Consider the following 22,690-nt stretch of genomic DNA (forward strand, 5'->3'; position numbering starts at 1 on the left):
CCCTGTTCATAGGAAGGTTGTTAGGATTAACTTAGAAATTATTATAAAATTACTTTGTAAATATTATATTAGATCAGAATACCTAACTCCAGGCAACATATCTTTGCAGTTGAAATAAAGTTTGGAACTTCTTAGACTGTTCATCATTGCCATAAAAAGAGAATGGAATATAAATATATTAGCAAATATTAAAATCCCTTTGCCCTTAATGAGTTAATTTGGAACAATGGATCACACTGCTCACTTAGCCACACAAATCAATACAATTTCAGTTGAGTTACATGCCAAATCCAGACAATTTTTTTAAAGACATTTGCTGGTTTTCATCAAATAAATTAACATCAGTTTTAGAAATGTGGGTATAAGAATATTGTATCAGACAGAGTCCTGACAGGAAACAGAATCTAAATCAGGTGGTTCAACGAAATTTCATAAAAATGTGGGTCAAGGTAAGGAACTGACAGAAGATGTTGATGCCCCTAGAAATTAGCCAGAATAAGTGGTTACCACTCTTGGACCCAGAGTGACAGGGAAGATAAGACATTTCAGGAACCCACGGAGTTGAGGAATCCAGATTTTGCCAGAAAACTCTGCCCAAAGCAGCGATGGAACAGGGAAAACACAGCACAACCTCTCTCTCCCACCATTTACCTTATTCACATCTCATTCAATATTTTTGTTTGATTATAAAATCGCTGCTGCTTCAGATCACTAAATCCTAGTGCTGCTGCCTTTGCATGACAATCAGTAGATCACAGGCTTACAGAGTTGATGCAGAATTAGGTATTTGGGGAACTAAATACAAATGCAAGGTAACAGCATAATTGGGTTAACCTTGAGAAGCAAATATATTCATTTTAAACATCAGTACTAAGTCCTAGTCATTGGATTCAGGAACACAAAACAGTTACTCTAAAAAGGAAAATCCAGTTCTTGAGTTGAGATATTACCTGTTACACCTCCCAACCTCCAGTCTCCTACTGGTGCTGACCACTGGTTGAACCCAAACAGAAGCCAGAGTCAGGAGTTGCAGTTCATAGGATCAGCCTCCTAGGGCACAGAGGAGGGTTGAGAAGGGCACAGAGTGGACCAAAGGGGTGGTAAATGGAGAGTAACCAGCATAAATGTAACCCCCATAATTTTTAATACATCCTATCAGCCCAGCTTTAAAAATAAGGTTTGTGTCTTCCTTTTAACTCATTTATGAGTCACTGAAATATCCTACTCTACATGATTCTTATGGCAATGCCAATTGGCAACAAGTTCTATATGGGCCTGGGTTTTAATTAGGTATTCACTTGACTGTAAATAGCAAAAAACCCAGTGACTTAAATAAGTGGGATTCACCCAAAAGAAGTCTGGAGGCAGTAGGCTGCTAGCATTGTCAGCACTCAGAGACATCGGAGCCAGAGTCAGCCATTTTGGGGGCTTTTACTTTGTGCATTTCACCTCAAGGTTGCAAGAAAACTGCTACAGGTCTAGACATCATGCCTTCAAGGAAAGAGGAAGGCAGAAAGGAAAAGAGCAATGCCAGTTGCATCTGTCCATTTTTATCAGGAAAGCAAATGCTTTCCTAGAAAGCCCAGCCAAATTCCACCTTTGTTTCATTGGCCACAACTGCAATACACTTCTAACTGCAAAAGAGGGTTTATAAGCATGTATTTAGGTTAATGTTTCCACCCTTAATAAAAGCTGGCTTCTGGCAGCAAGCAGGAAGTGGGAAGATATTTAATAGGTAATATTTAATAGAGATATCATTTGTGTATATATATATATATATATATATATATATTTTTTTTTTTTTTTTTTTTTTTTTTTTTTTTTTGCGGTACGTGGGCCTTTCACTGTTGTGGCCTCTCCCGTTGCGGAGCACAGGCTCTGGACGCGCAGGCTCAGCGGCCATGGCTCACGGGCCCAGTCACTACGCGGCATGTGGGATCTTTCCAGACCGGGGCACGAGCCCGTGTCCCCTGCATCGGCAGGCGGACTCTCAACCACTGCGCCACCAGGGAAGCCCCATTTGTATATTTTATAGTTTATTACATTAGCTACTCAAAAGAAGCCCATTAATACTCATTAAACATTAGATAAGAAAAAGCAATGTTCACTTACTCTTGCTTCTCTATTTAATGAGCCAAAGGGGTAGTGAGCCTGCCATCTGAAAGCCAGTATCCTGTCCATCACCATCAACCCATTTCTTACAGCAGATGGGAGAACTGATTTAAAAGAAATATCTCAACTCAAGAAAATGACTTTATCCTTCTTAGGATAATTATTTTGTGTTCTTGAATCCTAGTCATTACTAGGGCTTATATTTAGAACTAATATATTTGCTTCTCGAAACTAGTCCAATTATGCTGTTAACGAATTTGTATTTAACTCCCAAATATACCTACTTCTGTATCATCTCTACAAGACTGTGATCTACTGATTGCTGTGCGAAGGCAGCAGCACTAGGATTTAGAAATCTGAATCAGTAGAGGTTTTATTGTCATTAGAAATATTGAATAAGATGTCCCTGGATGTACCATTTTGATCAGTTACAAAATATAACATGCCGTAGACCAAGAGATACTACACTCTGCTGCCTTATATTCAGTGATCCTACTGCTCATGTTAATGAGTAATAGTCATTATTCATTAATAGCCAAGTAATAGTCATTTAACAGAGGAGGGAGCACAGAAACCACATTTCAGACATCACTGTGACAGTGATCCATCCCACTTGTACATACCCAGGATGGTGTGTGGCCTTGAGTTGCTGTCATTTCAGTGGGTTTTTAAATTTTTTAATCATTTTTTTAATTCTGCATTGCATCTATTATTCATGTGAATCCTAGGGCAAAGCTAATCTTCCTGCCGTATAACCTTGTTGTTCTGTCATACAACCTTTCTGGCCACTTCTGCCCCAGAGCACTCTTGATGGAGCATTTGTTATACAATCAGCCTACAATTTAAGTCTTGCCTTCCGGGCTTAACTTGCCACTGACTCCCAAAGGGGAAGGAAAATCATATTTTAGATTTCAGAGTTTAAAATCTGAACAATTCAGGTACATTCAAAACACTGAGACAATAACATTTCAAAGGCAGCCTGATACAAAACCCTAAATGATATTCAATTTAGTCATACTGTTTTATGTTTTAGTTAATCAATATTGTTGACATATAACAGAAAAAGATTCCATGGTCATAGTGAGCCCCAGGAGACTGTAGGCTATAACTCTTGTGATACTTTAAAAATTTGAAATGGGGTTGGATGGTCATGAAAGTCAGTCCTTCACATATTATGGGCAAAAAACACTCAGGCATCTCCTGAGATTTTTCCTTAAAACACAGCTAGTAGGACATGCCACCACTTTCCCTTTTTTCTTTTTCTTTTTTTTTTTTTAAACATCTTTCCCATTTTTCTTTATCCCTTCCTCGATCCTGCTGCTGAGAACATGGCTGAAGCTCTTAGCACCATCTTGGATCATGGGGACAAAGGTCACATCTTAGGGATGGTGGGATAATGAACTGGAAGGAGCCAGGGTCCCAGGGGACCTCAAGGAGTAGTTCTGGGCTTTCTATTCCCGGATCCCTATGTGAAACAGAAACAAGCTTCTATCTTGTGGGTCTTTATTATTCACTGTCAAACACAATGCTAACAGCTACAAGCTCAGGTAATAACAATAACAACAGCTAATATTTATTGACCTCTGACTTTGTCAGATACTGTGCTGAGCACTTTATTTGCATTACCATCTTCAACCTTCAGAACAACCTGTGATGCAGGCACTATTATTTTACAGAGTAGAAAACTATAACTCGAGGAGGTTAATTAACTGACCAAGGCAATGCAGCCAGTAAGTGGTAGAAATGGGATTCAAGCCCAGCCATCTGACTCCAGCACCCATGCTCGGGTCATTAACCATGGTGGGGAATATCTTTGTGGCTATGACTCATGGTTCCTCTTTACAGTACATCTATTTCATTTCAAGCAATATTTTTTGCCTCAGTTTTTGGAACTTCCCTACTTCCAAACACCCTACCTGTTAATCAAATACTTACTTTAATAGGTTAAAATACTCTGTGTTATCCAAGGTTAAGGAAGACGGATGAAATTTATTCTGATGGAGCATACACATAACTGGCTTGTGCTTTGTAGCAAAAGACATAACTTCATTTTCCTAACTGCTGCACAATGGGGAAAAAAAGAAGTAAAAGACAGAGACAACATCTTGAAGAATGATTCAGTAAGGAAGGATGTGGTCAGAGAACAATCTGCATTCAGTACTGTTCCAGTGCAATCCTCCACAACATAATATTTAAAGTACTTTATAGGTCAGCAGCCTAAATCCTTCTTTAAAAAGAAATTGTCATTATCCCTAAAAGGAAAATATATTTACTCCATATTTAGGGTGGGTTGGAACTTAAGGTCATTTTATACAAATGACATTTTTGTTGATAAAGTCTTGGACAAGGAAACCCAGTTTCTATGTAGGTACTAGACTTTTTTCTGGACTCAGGGTTTTTAAAGATAATTATGATATTGGAATGTCCAAAGAGAAATATGGATGAAGGATGAAGGAGATTGGAAATTAACCCTTTAACCTTATTCCACATGGCTAGAACTTCATATCAAATGCTAGGCTTCACAATTTAAGGCTCAGAATTTTGAGAGAGAAGGAAGTCATGAGACCATAATCTGGTGCCTTAAATTACAGAGGGAAATTGAGGTCCTGTAAGGACCTGGTCAAGACTACACAGTAGGAAGAATGACACGTAGAAGTCAGAACCCCGAACCCCTAATTGAGGCTCCATCCACTAGGCCATATGGCTCATGAGAGACACAGAGAGCTTGGAGAGTCTCAGAAAAGGCTGAGGGCTGGAAAATAGGGTGTAGAATGAAAGGTCAGAGGATCTGGGATTATGTAACTTGAAAGGAAGAGACCGAAGGGATGCCTGAATAATTTCTCAGTACAAAAAAAAAAAAATCTTTTTATCTCTCCTAATGAGATAGATAATAAAAGTTTTCTACACAGTGTTGCCCATGCTGTTCTTTCCATTTTAAATGTGGCTTTCCTTTACTCTCCACCTACCCAAATATAACTTCCCTTCAATGTCATTAGACAAGACCTAGGTCTTTCTAAACCTTCCCCAGATGAGTCCGTTAACATTGAACTTTATCTTCTCAGGTTTCCTCCTTTAGTGCTTATGGTTGGGACCACAAAGATTGACACATACATTGTCATTATGACTAAATGTTTCACTGGGGTGTTTCTCCTTTGGAGAAATCTATCCCAGTCCTTCAACTTGTAATCCTTCTGTCATGTAACCCTCCATGGAACTTCTATCATGGTTAGGACTGACCTTAGAATAGATACTCAACACTTGTAGAATTTAATTCATCTATAGCATTGTATCAATAATTTATGTTAAATATAAAATATATTTTTCTAATGGTGAATGTTATCATTAAGTAGTATACAAAATATACTGTAAACTTCCTTAAAAACAGATATATTATCTATCTGGAAAATTTAAGGTCTGAAGGCAGAAGGATGCACGGATGAATTACAATCCTTTTTCAAGTCTGAGCCTTATGATTCTGTCATTATCTACACTGAATTAAAAATATGTATTATAGATCTCAAATATACTTCATTAAGAGATGGACATAGAGGTTTCAGCTATCTCTAACATTGATTCAAACCACTGCAAAGTCTAGCTGATGAATTAATTGATGAGATATTTGTCATGATTTTTCTGTGGCACATAAATAAATAAACTGAATGGTTGATTCAATAATCATATGATTAGAATGTTCTAGTTCTACCCAAGTAATGAGAATCACACTCTAAAAGCCACATATATTGCTCTGATGTTACAAAAGATGATGGATTATAGATGTGTTCACTCTTTATGACTCTATTACCTATAGTATTTATAAAATATAATTTTTTCACAAATTTTTCTGTAGACTTTTTTATTCAATTTTCTTATTTGTACTTACGCATTTACTGAAGTAAATGATACGCTGGAGAAGAGAGGATACCACTAAATAACCTTGGCAGATGAAAAGCGAAAATCCCTTATAAGAGACCACCTTGCTGCATGCTTTAAAAGATCACTCTTACAGATCTCGGCGGCTGTTTTAACTAACATCACTCTAATCTCATCCTTCCAAGGGTTTTACTTTCACTATAAAACATAAGCACAGGGACTTGTCCTTTTATTAGCATGTAAATCTATTAATATAATAAACATGATATTTGGGATAATGAATTATCTGATCTCCAGTGGAGCTCATTAAACTGTTGCCTCTCAAATTGCCTTCCTAAGGGGCAGACCTCTTTAAAAAATTAATGGGAGTCATGAATTGAGTTTGTGAAATCTGTAGCATCTCCTTTCAGTAACAGCTACAAGTTTCCTATAGAAAAAGATGGTATTTGGCTCACTCTGGGAGGTTTTCTTGTTTAATAATGTTAAATATAATATAATTTTAGAATAAGTAGTACTTTTAAATGTCATTTTAAAATGACATTTTAAATGCTTAATGAAAAGCAAGAACCTAAGTGTCTTTGTCACTTCAACATATTTCAGGATTCTACTTTGTCTGATTTAGGGTCACTTGAAAAACAGCCATGCTTGACAGCAGGATTTGAAAGGTGGCAGTGTCTGGAATAGATAGTTCTCTCAACGCCAACATGGATCCACAGTGAAGTTAATGAAGCTGACCCTTCAGGGTCTCTCCCTTGCACAGAGCTATGAATGTCATGAGCTATGAATGTCCTAATGTCCTAGGAGGGACCAGCAAGCCAGGTTCTAATCAGAAAGCATTCCTATGTATTCATTTCTGGTAAGTTGCCTAAAGAGATCTCTGAATCTTCAAGCCTTCCATAATTTGTTGTGATTTATTTCCTCATTTTAATGAAGATCCCTTTTATAACTTTGTAGTTTTTTTTCTTAGAGGCACCCCAAAATCATGTGTTTCAGGCCCTATAAAACCTAGATCTGTCCCTGTCCAACAGCAAGAAGGATTTCACTGCAAAGGAAATTTGTTGCAAAAAATCTGTTTAGTTGACATTTTCTAACTAAGTTTCATTAGCTTCACCAAGGCCCCCAATGTAATTTGTGTGAATATAGCCAAACGGTCTGCATAAATCATCATTTGGATATCTGGAGTTAAGGACATGAACACTAGGCCTCAGGGGCAAATGAGGGCCCTAGTTTATATAGGTGGATTAGTGCAACAAAAATGATCAAGCAGATGTTAATTCCAATCTTATTACCAGGTAGGAAACTTCTACAGGGTCTGCATGAGGTTTTGACACATCGAGTAAAAGTCAAGGGAAAAGGCATAATCTATCCTGTGTCAAACAGTAATCACTATTGAGGCTGCAAAGAACAAAGAGCTTTATTTGAGGTCTTAGGAATTGCAATTCGGGAGACACAGACTCTGATAAAACCGTTTAGAATGTTCCTGGCGATCAGAAAGAGTTGGGGGCTTATAAAGGCAAAAGCCACCACAAGGTTGTTCAAGAACTATGACTGACTTTGATACAATAAAGGAAACATTTGACCTTAAGGGATAGGCTGTCACAAATCGTTTTAGAGTAAGGGTCGGATAAGCATCTTGAGTTTCTGGAACATTGGGCAGATGTTCTGGGTGCCTATGTTAAGATAAGAAGTGGTCCAAGTTCAGATTTCTCCAAGCTGAGAGGTGCTTGAGTCACACATCTTAAGTTCCCTCCCAGCTCTATTTTAGATGTCTCTTGTCAACACCAACTCCATTTTGATTTTCCTTTTATACCTGAAATCTCTCAGCAAAAACTGAGTTCAGAGACACAGAAGATTCAGCAGTCAGTGCATACCATGACAAATAACATGGCACAGAGATTCAAGCCAGTATGAGGAAAAAAAAAAGGTATCAAAGTCTCACAGAGCCCTCTGAACACCATGTATTCTGCTGACTCTATTCCGCTGAGCTAAGGCATCACAACTTGTATGTGAATCCATTTCTGATTCACTGATACTTGTCAATTATCCTTCAAGAGATGAGCTAAGAGCACATAAATGGTCGGCACCCAATTAGGAAAACATATTCCTCTCACTTTTAATTTTATGACTTAGTAACATGTCTTATACCCTAGAAAATTCACCCACATTAATAACAAGGATATGGCAGTCCTCCACTGTAGTCAAGATGGAGTAGGTTGTTTTTAAAAACAAATTATTTTAAGGTAACTTCTATCATTTGAATGAAATAAACTTTCAATATTTAAAATAAATATTTTTCTAATATTCTCCACAAAACTTAAAAAGTCAGAAGACAGTCTCTCCTAAGATAAGAAGTACAACTGGGCTTCCCTGGTGGTGCAGTGGTTGCGAATCTGCCTGCCAATGGAGGGGACACGGGCTCGAGGCCTGGTCCGGGAAGATCCCACATGCTGCGGAGCAACTGAGCCCGCGTGCCACAACTGCTGAAGCCCGGGCGCCTAGAGCCCGTGCTCCGCAACAAGAGAAGCCACCGCAGTGAGAGGCCTGTGCACCGCGGCAAAGAGTAGCCCCCACGTGCCTCAACTAGAGAAAGACCACGTGCAGCAATGAAGACCCGATGCAGCCAAAAATAAATAAATAAAATAAATTTATAAAAAAAAAAAAGTACAACTGCTCTGCCCAATGGGTAAAGGCATTGGTGGTGGGAGATGGGGGGTGGCAAGGGGTGGCAAGGGGTGGAGGCAGGGAGATAAAAGATCAAGGTTAAAACTTGTGAGAAGACTCATTGACTTTCTCAGGAGAAACTGGCTATTAGCCAACACCTTAGGACAGCAGTACTCCAAGTATAGGCCATGGACCTCTGAGGGTCCCTGAAGCCACTTGCAGAGTATTTGAAAATTCAAAACTATTTTCATAATAATACTAAGACATTATTTGCCTTTTTCATTGCATTGTTTTGCATCAATGGTACAGAAGCAATGATGGGTAAAACTGTTGGTGGCTGAACACAAATCAAGGCAATGGCCCCAAACTGTACCAGTATCATGTACTAGTTTAATGTGAAATCAGTGCGCTACTATAATGTACATTGTACTTCACTGCCACTTACTGGTAGGAGAAAAAAAAAAAAGCCAGAGAAGAGTTTCACCTTACAATGACTGTTATGAAGCAATATAAATTATTAACTTTATTAAATGTAGGCCCTTGGATGTACATCATTTTTTATACTCTGATGAAATGGGAAGTATGCAAAAAGTATCTCTACTATATACCGAAGTATGATGTTTGTCTCAAAAAGAAGCACTTAGATGGTTGTTTGAGTTGTGAGCTAAACTAGCCACTTTTTTCACAGAACACCATTTTTTACTTGAATTGGTAAAGAATCATGTTTATTTAGACTTGGGTATTTGGCAGACAGTTTCTCAACAATGAACCAATGAGACCATCACTTCAAGGAAAACAACTGACAGTTTTGTTTCCAAGGATAAAATTCAAGCTTTGCAGTGAAAATTAGAATTTTAGAAAAATTGTATCTGTCAGTGTAAGCTTGGCAGCTTTCCAATGCTCAAAGACTTTTCTGATGATTAGTAACATTAACAAATATAACAGTTTACACTGTACAATGAAATATGCCAACATTTGAAAGAGCTGCATAATTCAGTGAATCAATATTCCAAATTACCAATGCATCATGTTAAAAAATGCATCATATTACAAAATATATGGGTAAAATATCGATTTAAAGTACAAAATAAACCAATAAATTTTAATGTAACAGAATTTGAAAAGTTCATGGATATGGTTTCAGATTCCATAATGCAACTCACTTTTCAGAAACCAGCATGTGGTGTCACATCTAAGAATACCCACAAACTATCTGAGAAGGTTATTAAAAGACTCCATTTTCCAAGTATATATGTGGGATTTCTTAAAACATATCAACCAAAACAAGACATCACAACAACTTGGTAGTAGCTTTAAAATATGTCCACAGATTCTCTGACAATCCTCCCCTCAACAGGTGAATTCTGAGGGCCAGACCTTTTTTATTGAAATACAGTTGATTTGCAATGTTGTGTTAGTGTCAGGTGTACAACAAAGAGATTTGGTTATATATGTATGTATATATATTCTTTTTCAGATTCTTTTCCCTTATAGGTTATTACAAAATATTGAATATAGTTATCTGTGCTATGCAGTAGGTCCTTGTTGGTTATCTATTTCATATATAGTAGTGTGTATATGTTAATCCCAAACTCCTAATTTATCCCTCCCCTGCCCTTTCTCCTTTGATAACCATAAGTTTGTTTTCTATGACTGTGGGTCTATTTTTCTTTTGTATGTAACTTCATTTGTATCATTTTTTAAGATTCTACATATAAGTGATATTACATGATAATATGTCTCTGGCTTCACTTAGTATGATAATCTCTAGGTACATCCATGTTGCTGCAAATGGCATCACTTCATTCTTTTTTATGGCTAAGTAATATTCCATTGTATATATATACCACATCTTCTTTATCCATTCCTCTGTCAATGAACATTTAGGTTGCTTCCATGTCTTGGCTACTCTAAGTAGTGCTGCAATAAACATTGCGGTGGTGGGGGGCGGTACATGAATCTTTTTTTTCTTATTTGGCTGAGCTGGGTCTTAGTTGCGGCATGCAGGATCTTTCGTTGCAGCGCGTGGGCTTCTCTCTAGTTGTGGTGCATGGGCTCTTTAGTTGTGGCACACGGACTCCAGAGCACACAGGCTCAGTAGTTGTGGCACACGGGTTCAGTTGCCCCACGGCATGTGGGAACTTAGTTCCCCGACCAGGGATTGAACCTTCATCCCTTGCATTGGAAAGCATATTCTTTACCACTGGACCACCAGGAAGTCCCACAGGTATCTTTTTGAATTATGGTTTTCTCCATATATATGCCCAGGAGTGGGACTGCTAGGTCATATGGTGGCTCAATTTTCAGTTTTTTAAGGAACCTCCATAGTGTTCTCCATACTGGCTGTACCAATTTACATTCCCACCAACAGTGTAAGAGGGTTCCTTTTTCTCCTCACTGTCCCTAGCATTTATTATTTGTAGACTTTTTGATGATGGCCATTCTGACTGATGTGAGGTGATACCTCATTGTAGTTTTGATTTGCATTTCTCTAATAATTAGCGATGTTGAGTATCTTTTCATGTGCTTTTTGGCCTTCGGTATTTCTTCTTTTCTGAGGGTCAGACTTAATGACTCATTTCTAGCAAACAGAATGTAACAAAAGTGACAATGTGTGACTTATAATAGTTCATAAAGGCATTGTGGTTTTCTCCTTGCTCTCTCTCAGAAAACCTGGGGGAGGCCAGCTGCTTTGAGGACACCAAAAGATTTGAGAACCTTAGCCTTCAGTGACAGGTCAAAGTATCAAGCCAAACGTCTGCATATTGACAATGTGAGGCAAATATTCCCTTTAGGTAACTTCAAGATTCAGCTACTGCCCAATAGAGCATCAGTCTTCTTGTGGATCGTGGATCATATATTATACCAGGATTTGGCTAAATCCAGCCCACTGTCTGCTTTTATAAATAAAGATTTATTGGAACACAGCCAGGCCTATCTGTTTACATATGGTCTATGGCTGCTTACAACAGCAGAGGTGAAGTTGTCACAAAAACTCTACAGCATACAACCTGAAAAGCTTAAAATAGGTACTATTTGGCCATTTACAGAATAAGTTTGCTTACACTGATGTGCTTTGATTTACTCTGTTTGTGCAGTTTGTACTCATTTCTTCCCAATGAAATTTCAAGGTATGGCTTTTTCTAGGGATCAGAAACTTTCTCCTCTCTCCCTCTTATCCTTGTCTAACCAACATCACAGATGAGTAACTGATCAATGCCAGAGGGTGGTTGGTTAATATTCCAAATGCCATTACATTGAAGGTTAGTTTTCAATTTAAAAATTATGAGGGTACACAAACATTCAGTCTATAGCAGTAATCAAGGAATTTTAATACCATATAAATTTGTTTCCCACCATCATCCATTTAAAAATACATAAAAGTGCTTTTTAAATTGACAGTTTACATCTTCCTTTCTATGTGAACCTGTACTTCCAGTCCATGTATCCTCCCTGGCAACTAAATTTTATATTGTATTTTTGTACTCACAAGTTTTGTATTTATCACCTTCATTTCTCTGCAACAAATATATAGAGTTGACCCCTTGAACAACTTGGGATTGAACTGCTCAGGTCCACTTATACACAGATTTTTTCAATAGTAAATATGACAGTACTACAGGTTCTGGGGTTGGTAGAATCCCAGGATGTGGAACTGTAGATATGCAGAAACAGTGGATAAGGAGGGCCAACTATAAGTTAAACTCAAATGTTTGACCGTGCAGAGGGAGGGTGCCCCTAACCCTCCCATTGTTCAAGGGTCAACTGTCTATAAACTGAAGTTTTAATGTAAGTTTACATTTTCTGTGAGCATAAGGCTCTAAGTGTTAAAAATTTTCTTCTAGATCAATTACTATTATAATTATTATTAATGTACAATTGACAAAATTTTTCATATATTAAAGCTTTTTACCAAAACATAAATTTATTTTAAAATTTTATAAATAACTATTAAACATAAAAACTAATATTTTATTGAAAGTTCTTCTCTTAATAAAGGAGGACACTTTTTTCTAACTAATTATTTCATCCATAGGTGAATTTACTTGTTTCTAGATTAAATTATATCAAATATAGGCCATCGATTATATTATTATTTTCCACAGTAAGATTTGGGATCATTGAGGTATATGCCTTTCTCATGTGTAGTAGGAGTAGGGGTATTAGAAATTCCTGTGAGTTCTCAGGGGGATCAATTTAAGAAAAATAATCAATATGAAGTTGAAGTTTTCCTTAAAACTATCATTTGCACAAGTTCTCTCTTGGAAAGCCTTCCTGTACCTTATGGGAACCGAGTTTGAAGCTCACTGAAGTGAGGACCCGCGAAATTTCAGAGGGGTAAGGAGAGAAGTGAGGACAAAAGTGAATGATGAACAATCACAAGAGGTAGTGACAATAACTGAAAAGGAAAGAAAAGAACAGAAAAAGGAATAGTAATAAATTAAAAAACAGGATGTCATTAGATTTAGTTCATACTTACTCAAGTACCAGAATTCAAAAATCATGTGGCTCTAAGAGGACATTAAGAAATTTAAGAAATGTATACTGCCTATTTTTAGGGAAATATGGGCTCCCTTCTCCTCCTTCCCCCAAATACGGTATATACATAGAGGAAAAATAAATCACATTCTGCGGGAAAAAAAAAAAAGAGTGGATGATCAATTGTGAAAAGCTGTAGGGCCACTGGTTTGGAGAATTGGTTAAGTGGAAGTTCATGGTGAAGTAGGAAAAGGAAAACCAAGAGAAAAACAGCAAGAGAATGGGAAATAAAATTTGTTTTAAGAAAAAAAGGAGAGAAAATGAGAAAGGCAAGATGGGAGTGTTTGCACACTGTTATGGGGGGACACAGAGAGAAGCACCAGGACCACAGCATGTCCAGGAAGGTCTGTTTTCTCAGACATCTTCATGATGACCATCTACTCCAGCTCAAGTCTATCTTGTTCATGACTGTGGACAAGTTCCTGGCACACAGGAGGCGCTCAAAAAAGATGTGTTGACTAATGGAACGTATTTATGAAATTTAGACTGCAAGGCACTATTCAGGGAAAGCTTTCTCTGCCTATCTGCCTTGACTATCAATGCAAGTAGTGAAAATACAATTACTATATTTATAGTTTTGGAGCAACTCTTCCCAATTTTTGTAACATGTACTTTGTATAGCAATACCTTCTGGGGGTTTTCTAAAAGACATTTTTAACATATGAAAATTATAGGCCACTCTGCAATAGTAGCCCTATTGGGTCTGGTGCTCTTCACTGCCCTTCCCCTGCAGAGTTTGTGGAAATCTCATGCTCTCCTATTCTGCACACATAATACTCTGCTCATGTTTATTGTGCTGAAAAAATCAGATCCAATTCTGTTTTCTTCTCGTTTTGACTTTAGAGCACATTTGCTCGATGCATATTTTCCCAGGCTGCTGATTGCTGATTTGTTTTCACCTGGATGTCTGGGGAGGTGGTGCCCATATACCAACTCTCCACTTGACAGTCAACACCACTCACAGTCACTGCTCACATCACTCACACCACTGCTGATGAGGATTCCTCCGAGTAAAGCCACAAAATAAGGCAAAGAATAGAGCAGATGTGTTTGGCTCAGAACCATTTCAGTAACAATTTTCTATTTTCTTGCAGATGATCAACTCTAGTATTGTTAAACTATTATACTTCTGGGTTTTTAACTGTTTTTCCGCAAGAGCAAGTATATTTTCACCACCTGAAGGCACATGCCTAAGTAGATTTTCCCAACAATATTTGAGTGTTGGACTGAGGCATGGATAGCAAAGCTATTGTCAGACACTGGGAATTCCCAGTGACAGACACTATGACAGACAGCCCAAATATTTCAAACCCCTTTAGCTCCCTCCCTTCACCCTCCCTCCCAACCCTATTTCTTGCTAATTCTTTCAAAATTAGCTTTTCTCTCCTAACAGCCCAAGTTGCCCTTTTGCTGTTATGAAATTACAAACCGCGTCAAGGCAAACCCATCTCTGAGAAGTACCTAAGAGGCACATTATGAACTGCAAAGCTCCCACGGAGCAATTTAAAATGATGAATATCCTTTTCAAACATCCTTTTCAAAATTGCACATGGACTTCAGCCAGTCACACGACAGAGATGTGGAGGATGCATTCAACTCCCCATCTGCTTTTCACATTGCTCATCCCTGATTTATAACCCACAGTAAGTCACTTGGCCACACAAACATAGCTGATGGGCAAACGCAGCCCCCAGCGTCTAAGAAAGAAAAGATGGGTCCCTAGCATTAATATTTTTCTCCTACCTGCACCCTGATGTGACTCACTGCTATTCCGAGAAGAGTTCTACCCACTAGTCTCAGAAGAAGAAAAACACCAAACCCTGAGGTACATTTTAGACTTTGAGAAAATAAATAAAGCTCTGTAGGGATAACTTCAGACTTCTGCTTTCATTAAAGCAGCTTCATTACATCTTCTCTCCCTTCAAACACAGCAGCATGCGTAAATTCATTCCTTTCTGTGTCAAGCCTTATTAACAGAATCACTTTTTTTTTTTCTAGAATGTGTACCATTTACTGACTAGGTGAGACACATAGATATTTCCTTTTGCACAAGCCATGAGAGGGCACTGTATGTCGCAGGAGATGAAGTGAAGCCTGCGGCAATGAATGCAAGTAACCCCAAGGCACGACTAATGTAATTTCTGAGCAGAATCTCAAAGCGGGCAGACAAGATGACCATCTTACTCTCCACCTTAACCCAGCCCCACCTCCTGTAAGAGCTGAAGGGTAACAGAAATTGCAAGGTCGTACTCCAGGGCCGCAGAAGGCAGACTGTGAAGTGAGAATGTTTGCTGCCATTTTGGCCGCACTTCCCCCAGCACTCTTCACACTGGCTGCCCACCAGGACATTCCCTCGTGGTAATGTTCCATTAGACAGTCCCTTAGAATGTCCCTGGGACCTCTCACCGCCATTTTCTATTATCTACTCCCCACCCTCCCCTCCCTTGTGTCTGATTTTTCTGACCTATAACCAGCTCATCTCCTAAGTATCAGACCTCTAAGCGTTCAAATTTAAGAATGAACTCATTTAATCTGCTCAGGTGCTAATGGCTAATGCAGAGAAAAACACCTCTGGCTCTTCTTTCCCTCCAGGTAATAGAGTACATTTTAAACAGGGACTTCTTATAAATCATTATTTTCCAGCCCAGAGGAAGGGTTCTGCTGCTGGGAAACTTCAAGGAAGATGGGAAAAGAAAGGACATCTTTGGAGAGGCAGGTCAGTGACTTCTGAGATATACTATTTGACAGCTGTTTCCTGTGTCCTGGTCATAGCATCACTAGAATCTTTGGGACCCTTTGGTCATATGGAATAGTCTTATCCTGGTTACCTCAAATAATAGGCAAGTTATTGTAAGGATATACATTGAAATGAGAACCTGGAATTTCAAGGGAACCCAAGAATAGCTATGGCTAATTAGTTTCACAGAAATGGAAATGCAGTTTGGAAAATGGAAAATAGTTCAAATTCAAGGAAAATCTAGAGCTTGGAGAGCAGGGGTTCATCCATTCCCTCACCATCATGGGGACTTAATGCCTCTGGCTTCTGCTTCCTTGCAGCTGTCAGCCAACCACCTCTTCGTATCCTCTGCATGTGCTTTGACATCTGCTAGATCACAACTTTTGCTTATTCATAACTCCTGCTTACTCACAATTTCAGCCTACACATAGCCCCTGGGCGTGTGCTTTTAGCTTCTGTTCTGGATTCTAACTGACCCACTCACATATTTCCAGTTTGAATGTCCTAGAAGGAGAAGTTACCCGGATCAGTTTATTAGCATTGTGCTTGTTGAGGTAGAGCCTCTGTACCAGGCCTCAGCCAAAGCACTCTTATTTGCTAAGAATCAGTTTGGCTGGTTTAAGGGGAAAAAAATTTATTGAAAGGCTACTGGATTTTCAGAGAGAGGCACAGGAAATGAACAGAAACAAAGGGAGGCTGAGAAGCCTGAATCACAGCCAAATCATACCTCCAAATTAGCTGAGAGCAGACATTACTGCCGTCACTGAACAGGAGGAGCTGTAACTTGTAACTGACACCTGGGCACTGGAAACCAGATCTCACTGCTTGTCCCCCTGCCCTTGCTGGCCCTGGAAACTGGACATTGTTTCAATCACTGCCAGAAAGAGCCCTCCTCATCTCAGTTCCCTTGTGTGACCCAGTCCCAATTCCAGGTCTAAGGAAGGTATATTCGATTGGCCAAGTCTAGGTCACATACTCTCACCCCAGCTGCATGGGGGTTGGGTGGTGATGGGAGAGCAGGAAAGAGTATACGGCCTTTCAGGCTTCATCAGTGGGAGATGAGCTCTGCCTCTCACCAAGTCTCAAACAGTGGCTAGATGATGGGCACCTAAGAAAAAATTTGGACACCCAGCACACGAAGCAGAGTAAGTGAGCTCTGCTCAGGGGAGCAGAAGAGTGCTCTTCACTCAGCAGGGGGCTGTGGACAAGGAGGGCCTTTTGACTGGCCAGTGCAAGACAATCTCATGACCAAAAAAGCACAGGGAATTCTTTCATGTGCACTGTTTGAAGCCTCACAAGGCACACTTATATTCAAAGTAGGTGTTTATAGGTCTGTCTGCCTGGTTGGTCTGTAAGCATTTTAGGTGGCAATTTGTTACAGCAGCCCTAAGAAACCAAGTTCAGGACATACCAAGAAAACCCTTAGAGATTATTCATTTATTACTTACTTTGTATTGAAATGCAATTGGTATATAGCAAAGCAATGATTTCATGGATATTACTGCTTATGATGAATCTAAGTAAAAATCTAAGTACCTAATAGAGCAGGTGGTAGATGGATGTAATAAAATTCATGAAAGTGGCATGTGAACGGGTGAAGTTTAGGGTACAAATGCAAGTGTGTTGGGAGAGAAGCAGGTCTCAGAATCTGCCCTTTGGACAATGCAGCTCAGTCCAGCATCCTGCATTTTAGATCCTATACAGAAAGATTCATATAGAAAAGGCTGACACACAGACAATTCTCCTGGAGAAGGAAAGGGGAGAGATAGAGCCTTTGCTCACTTACCAAAGGGGCCTCAGAGTTAAGCCCGCCACCCCCACCCATCTCTACGGGGAGAACCACCGAACATGGGCACAGCTACCATGATCCCAGGAGCTGGGCACTGGTAGGTGGCAGTATTTGTGCAAATTTATATGGCCACTGAGACTTGAGCAGCATTTTTTAAATATTGATTTGTATGATGTGCTTTGTTGGCCACAGGGGGATGATGTCAGGGGGAACACAGCAGGACAGGCAGGCAGGGACAGGCAGAGCAGGGACTGGAGGAAAAGGTGGCCACACCAACACCTCCCAGGGTTCAGCACTTCGCAGGCCATAGAGCCACCTGGCTTGTTGACTGTCAAAGTGGAAGAGACCTCAGATATCAAATAATCCAAGCCTCTCACTTTCCGGTTGAAAAACAGGAATCCAGAATCGCTGGGTGAAGGTCACAGGGCTGACTAGTAACCGGAGTCAGTCATATCAGCTAAGGGCTCCCTTTCCAGAGTTCTTTTAAGATGTATGATTCTCTCTAAGCCAGTGACCCAACAGGGAGTTTTATGATTGCCTGTCTCCCTGGCAGTGAGAGCAACTGCAATCCTACTCAGCTCATCTGATGATCAGGCAGAGGATTCAGAGGGGAAAGAAGAGAAACGCCGAAGGAGAGACGTCTGAGGCGAGGCCCACAGGACCGGGCGAGGGCCCCAAACAGCTCAGAGCTGGGCTTGCTGTGATGCACCTGGACTCGTGGTTTGGACTGGGTGCTGCGCGGACTCATAAAAGATAAGAGGAGAAGAAACTTGGCAGGAAGTAGATGCTTTTGCCTGCAGAGAGAGGTCCTTGAGTCCCCAAGAAAACTGCGTCCCCTCCCTCAATACACACGCGCGCACAAAAGTTGAGGGCACACCTGCCTTCCCCAGATGGGGCTCCCTGCGCAAACGCCTCCTCCTCCTCCAGGATTTTCCAACGCCGGCGCAAGCTCCTCCCTCGCCCGAGCGGGGCTCCAGTCCTAGCCCCAAGCGCCCGCCCGAGCGGCGGACGGGAGTGGGTCCCGCTCGCCGTCATTGGCTGTGCGGCTGGGGGCGGAAGGAGGACTTTGGCTGCGCCCGCCGCCCCAGTGAGCCCCACATTCCCGCGGACGGCTTCGCGGGCGCGGATCGGCGGGACCCGGACGCCAGCGAGGAGGTCGGCGCAGCCCGGTCCCACCCCGAGCGCGGGAGCCGGCGGGGCAGATCAGCGCGTCCCTATTGACAGGTCAGTGAGGGGCTCCCAACGCCGCCCGTGAGCAGTCGCAGGGGAGTGGGCGCCGGGGACGCCCCGGAAGGGGGCTCGCCCTCTGCCACGGGCGCCCTGTCTCCTCCCGTGGGGCGGCCTCGGGTCGCGGAGGCTCCGCTCCCTCCTGAGCCGCCTCGCAAACTCTCCCCGGCTCTCAGCGGTTTGGCTCCTTGCTCTGGACACCCCCGAATCTGTCCCCTTCGTGCCGGCTACAACCTTACTGCCGGCTAGCAGCCTCCGCTGCCCGGCTCTCCCTGTTCTCGGGGTGACTTCATGGGGCTACAGTGGGACGCAATGTCCTTGGTCCCGGGATGACCCGCTTCTGTCCCGGACGCAGGGAGCCGGGGAGGTCTGCCCTCGCGTCTGCCGCTGCAGAGGTTGATTGATTTCCCGGTGCAAGTGCAGACAGTTCTGCACCTTGCGGAGCGTGTCTCTAGGTGCATTCTGATTATTCCTGCCTTTGTGGTGTGTGCGGTCACGCTTGTGTTTGGCGCCTACCTGGATTTCTGGGGTCATCCGTCCCTTCCTGGGGACTCGCTGCTCACACACTGACAGCCGCTTTGTACCTTACCTTGCTCGCGTGAGTCTTTTCACCTGTCTCCGGCGGCTCCAAATCCGGTTAAGTTCTACCTGGCGCAGAACATCCTGGCGTTCCCCAGCCGTGGTTTCCCGAGCTCTTGGTTGTAGGAAAACGCACCAGCTACCTTTCCCTTTTCCGTGATCTGATGAGACGCTGGAATCCTTCGTTTCCCTGCCGAGGTGCATGCATCATGGGCAAAATGTTTGAGTTCTAATTGAGGAGGGAGGTGTGTGATGTGCCGTCCTGCGGGGAGTAGAAGGACCCCTTCATTCACAGAAACATCTTGTTGAGTACCAGACCAGGTTAGCGGGCTGCACCTGCTCGCTTTCCACCGCCAGACGCCTGGGGCCCCGTTGGTCCCAGTTTTGGTGTCAGACTCCAGAGACAGGGTCCGTCTCCTACTGTCCTTCGTTTCCTCTGCCCGTTAAATTTCCTTCGGAAAATTCTCTGCTGAAGTATTAAGCACTTGGGTGGTTCTTTGCGGGGGATAATGGGATCCGATGGCTGCATGACGTCTCAAAGCCATTGCATTTGGTTCAGTCCAGACACCAGGTGCAAAGGGTGGGAAATAAGCAGTGATTAGGTCCTGGGCAAGTCCCAGGCCGACCCGAGGGACCATGCCTCAAGATCTTTCTTCTCAGGTGCTTTTCACTTTAGATTTTTCAGATTCATTGTCAGACAATTGCCTATCAACGGGAGAAGAGTCAAGATAAGCAATACTCTTCTTCAAAGGTTTACCTCATAATGCAGTCTTGCAGCCCAATGCATCCTTAAAAAAAAGAAAAAAAAAAGCAGTATTTAGCCTGTGTTTTAGCTTATTCGTGAACTAGCTCCTAGACATGATTAAATATGTTTTGTGACTAAACTGCTTTATTTTGCTAAGTATAAAGGCATTTTGCCCCACTCTCACGCCCCGCCACTTACACCCTTTATAATCAGCACGTAGCTCACAGGTAACGTGAATGGGCTCCTGAAGCGTGTGTTAGTGAGACTGTCTCGCATTGACACCACCCCACAGAGCACGTCCCAGTAACCTTCAAATGCTGGGCATTGTGGGGATGGGGAACCATTTGCCAACCTCTGAAGTATTCTGGGAATAGTGAGTTCCAGAAAATGGGTGGGGTATTCCATTTTTGTGTTTGTGTTTGAAGTTTATTATTTATTTGGCTTATTCATTTATTTTTTTACTATTTTTGATTCCTCTACGTAAGGCAAAGTGCTTGAAGAGCTTCACCACACACACATTTACGGTTCTCATTAAAGAAGCCTCACATAAGGTAAGATCCATTCTGTTCTCCCTGCTGTTGGTTAGTTCAATTCAACAGATTTTACTGGATGTCTGTGATGTAAAGAGATAAATAACGGTATGCTGGTGTGTGGCTTCAAATCTATCAGGAGGTTTATTTGCAGGCTTCCTGAGTTTCTTTTTTATTTTTCTTTTTTAATGAGGGCAGATGAAGGATGACAGAGCTGATTGGTGAGAATGATTAATCACACTAATCATTAAGTAAACTTGGAGTCATACATTTTTCCTAAGAATGAAAGATTAAGCCATCACAGGCAAAATTCTCTGATTTGGCCTCTACTCTAGATCAAGTCTCAGCCCATTTGACAATATTTCTTCTCTGGGCTTACTCTTCTCCCTGTGCTTGTAAAGTCTGTAGAATTTATATTTAACTGTTTTATATTTAAATATTTTTTAAAGATTTACTTAGTTATTAGGGAAAAGCAAAAAGTAAAATTATGGCTGAATTTTTGTGTTTTGCTCATTTGGGTATTTTAAATAGTAATTTAAGAACCTGGAAAATTATGAAAAAGCCATCAGGCACTGGTGTAGGCACTACATCAGGCACTGGTGTAGGTCCCACTTGCCTGGCTCCTGGCACCCATGAACCATTCAGTAAATATTTGTTAAATGAAACTAGAAGCCAAAAAGTAGTGTGGCAGAAGAATTTTCTTCAAATAGATATATACGGAACATATTGTATAATTACATTACTACATTAATACAAAGCATCACAGACTTAACTTTTATAGGCTATTTCATTATTGTTCATAATGACAACTAACAAAACAATAAAGCCTTCAAGTTAGTTAATGGAATTAGGGAACCCAACAGAGAGGAAGCTCAAATTAAGTGCCTGAGTTGGCAGGATTCCTTTTAGCTAACAGATGTACCTACAGAAATCAAGCCAGAGGCCTGATTTGATTCAGTAGTCCATGATACCCACATGTGGACTAGCCTTTGACACAGAACTGGGAAGTCCATCTGTGCATCCACTGTCTTTGCAGGTCCAGGGTAGCAGGCTACCGAGCCACATTCTAGGGCCTCGTCACCTCTGATTCTGATTTGTGGCAGATGTCTCTGTGGGAGAGAGCACTCTGAGATGCTCAGTCACGTGACACAGAACGCCTTCTTCAAGAGCTCCTTATGAATAGAATCCATGCTCACACTTGCATTACCAGGAAATAGTTATTATTTAGTCTACACTAAGTTTTGACAACAACAACCACAAAAAAATGGAGATTCTGAGTAGTCAAGTAGCCATATACAATTTAACAGTATCTCTAAACACGACATGGCACAATCCAGCCAGAACAGTGTCAATATTTCAATCCTCTGAATTCATATCAGGAACAGGATAGACTGTCATTAATATTTCCTGAGTTCCTAACTTTTAAATGATTATTTATCAAGTTGTATTAAGATGGGAGATCAGTTGGTCCAGACTTATGATTTGTATTATGGGCTTGAACGTTGATGCTGATGCTGTTACAGGCAACAGTGAACAGGTCTGGAAATCGTTAGCCTATAACAGTTGTTAAAAATCGTGACTTAAGAAGGTAACAGCCCTGAATACAATTTTTGATGGGAAACAAAAGCATAGGTGGTTGTAAGAACCTGTTTCAGACTCAGAAAGACAGGAAGATGACTTAACCATAGTTAAAATACTAAAGTAATTCATTCAGGGAACATTTAACATATAGATTCCCTCCCCAGGGGTAGCCAAGACAGCAGCCTTCCTGATTCATTTGTCACGGTAGTCTAGTAGTGATCAACAGTGCCTGGCTATCTATCAACTGTTGCCAATTAAGCTGGTTTTGTTCTTACTCGCTTTCACTTTTCCTATGACCAGGATTATAGCAGAGGGATTTA

General features: G+C 41.0%; 1 protein-coding gene across 1 annotated transcript in view; it reads right to left on the bottom strand.

Moving 5' to 3' along the window:
• The window catches only part of SPART (spartin), a 272,310-nt gene extending 252,478 nt beyond the window's left edge, over window positions 1–19,832 (bottom strand). The window contains exon 1 of the mRNA XM_079902965.1: window positions 19,525–19,832. The gene's annotated coding sequence lies outside the window, so the exon portion shown is untranslated. The remainder of the gene's footprint in view (window positions 1–19,524) is intronic.
• Window positions 19,833–22,690: the final 2,858 nt, after the last annotated feature.

This window comes from Stenella coeruleoalba, assembly GCF_951394435.1.
Source record: "Stenella coeruleoalba genome assembly, chromosome: 18".
NCBI classification, from domain to species: domain Eukaryota; kingdom Metazoa; phylum Chordata; class Mammalia; order Artiodactyla; family Delphinidae; genus Stenella; species Stenella coeruleoalba.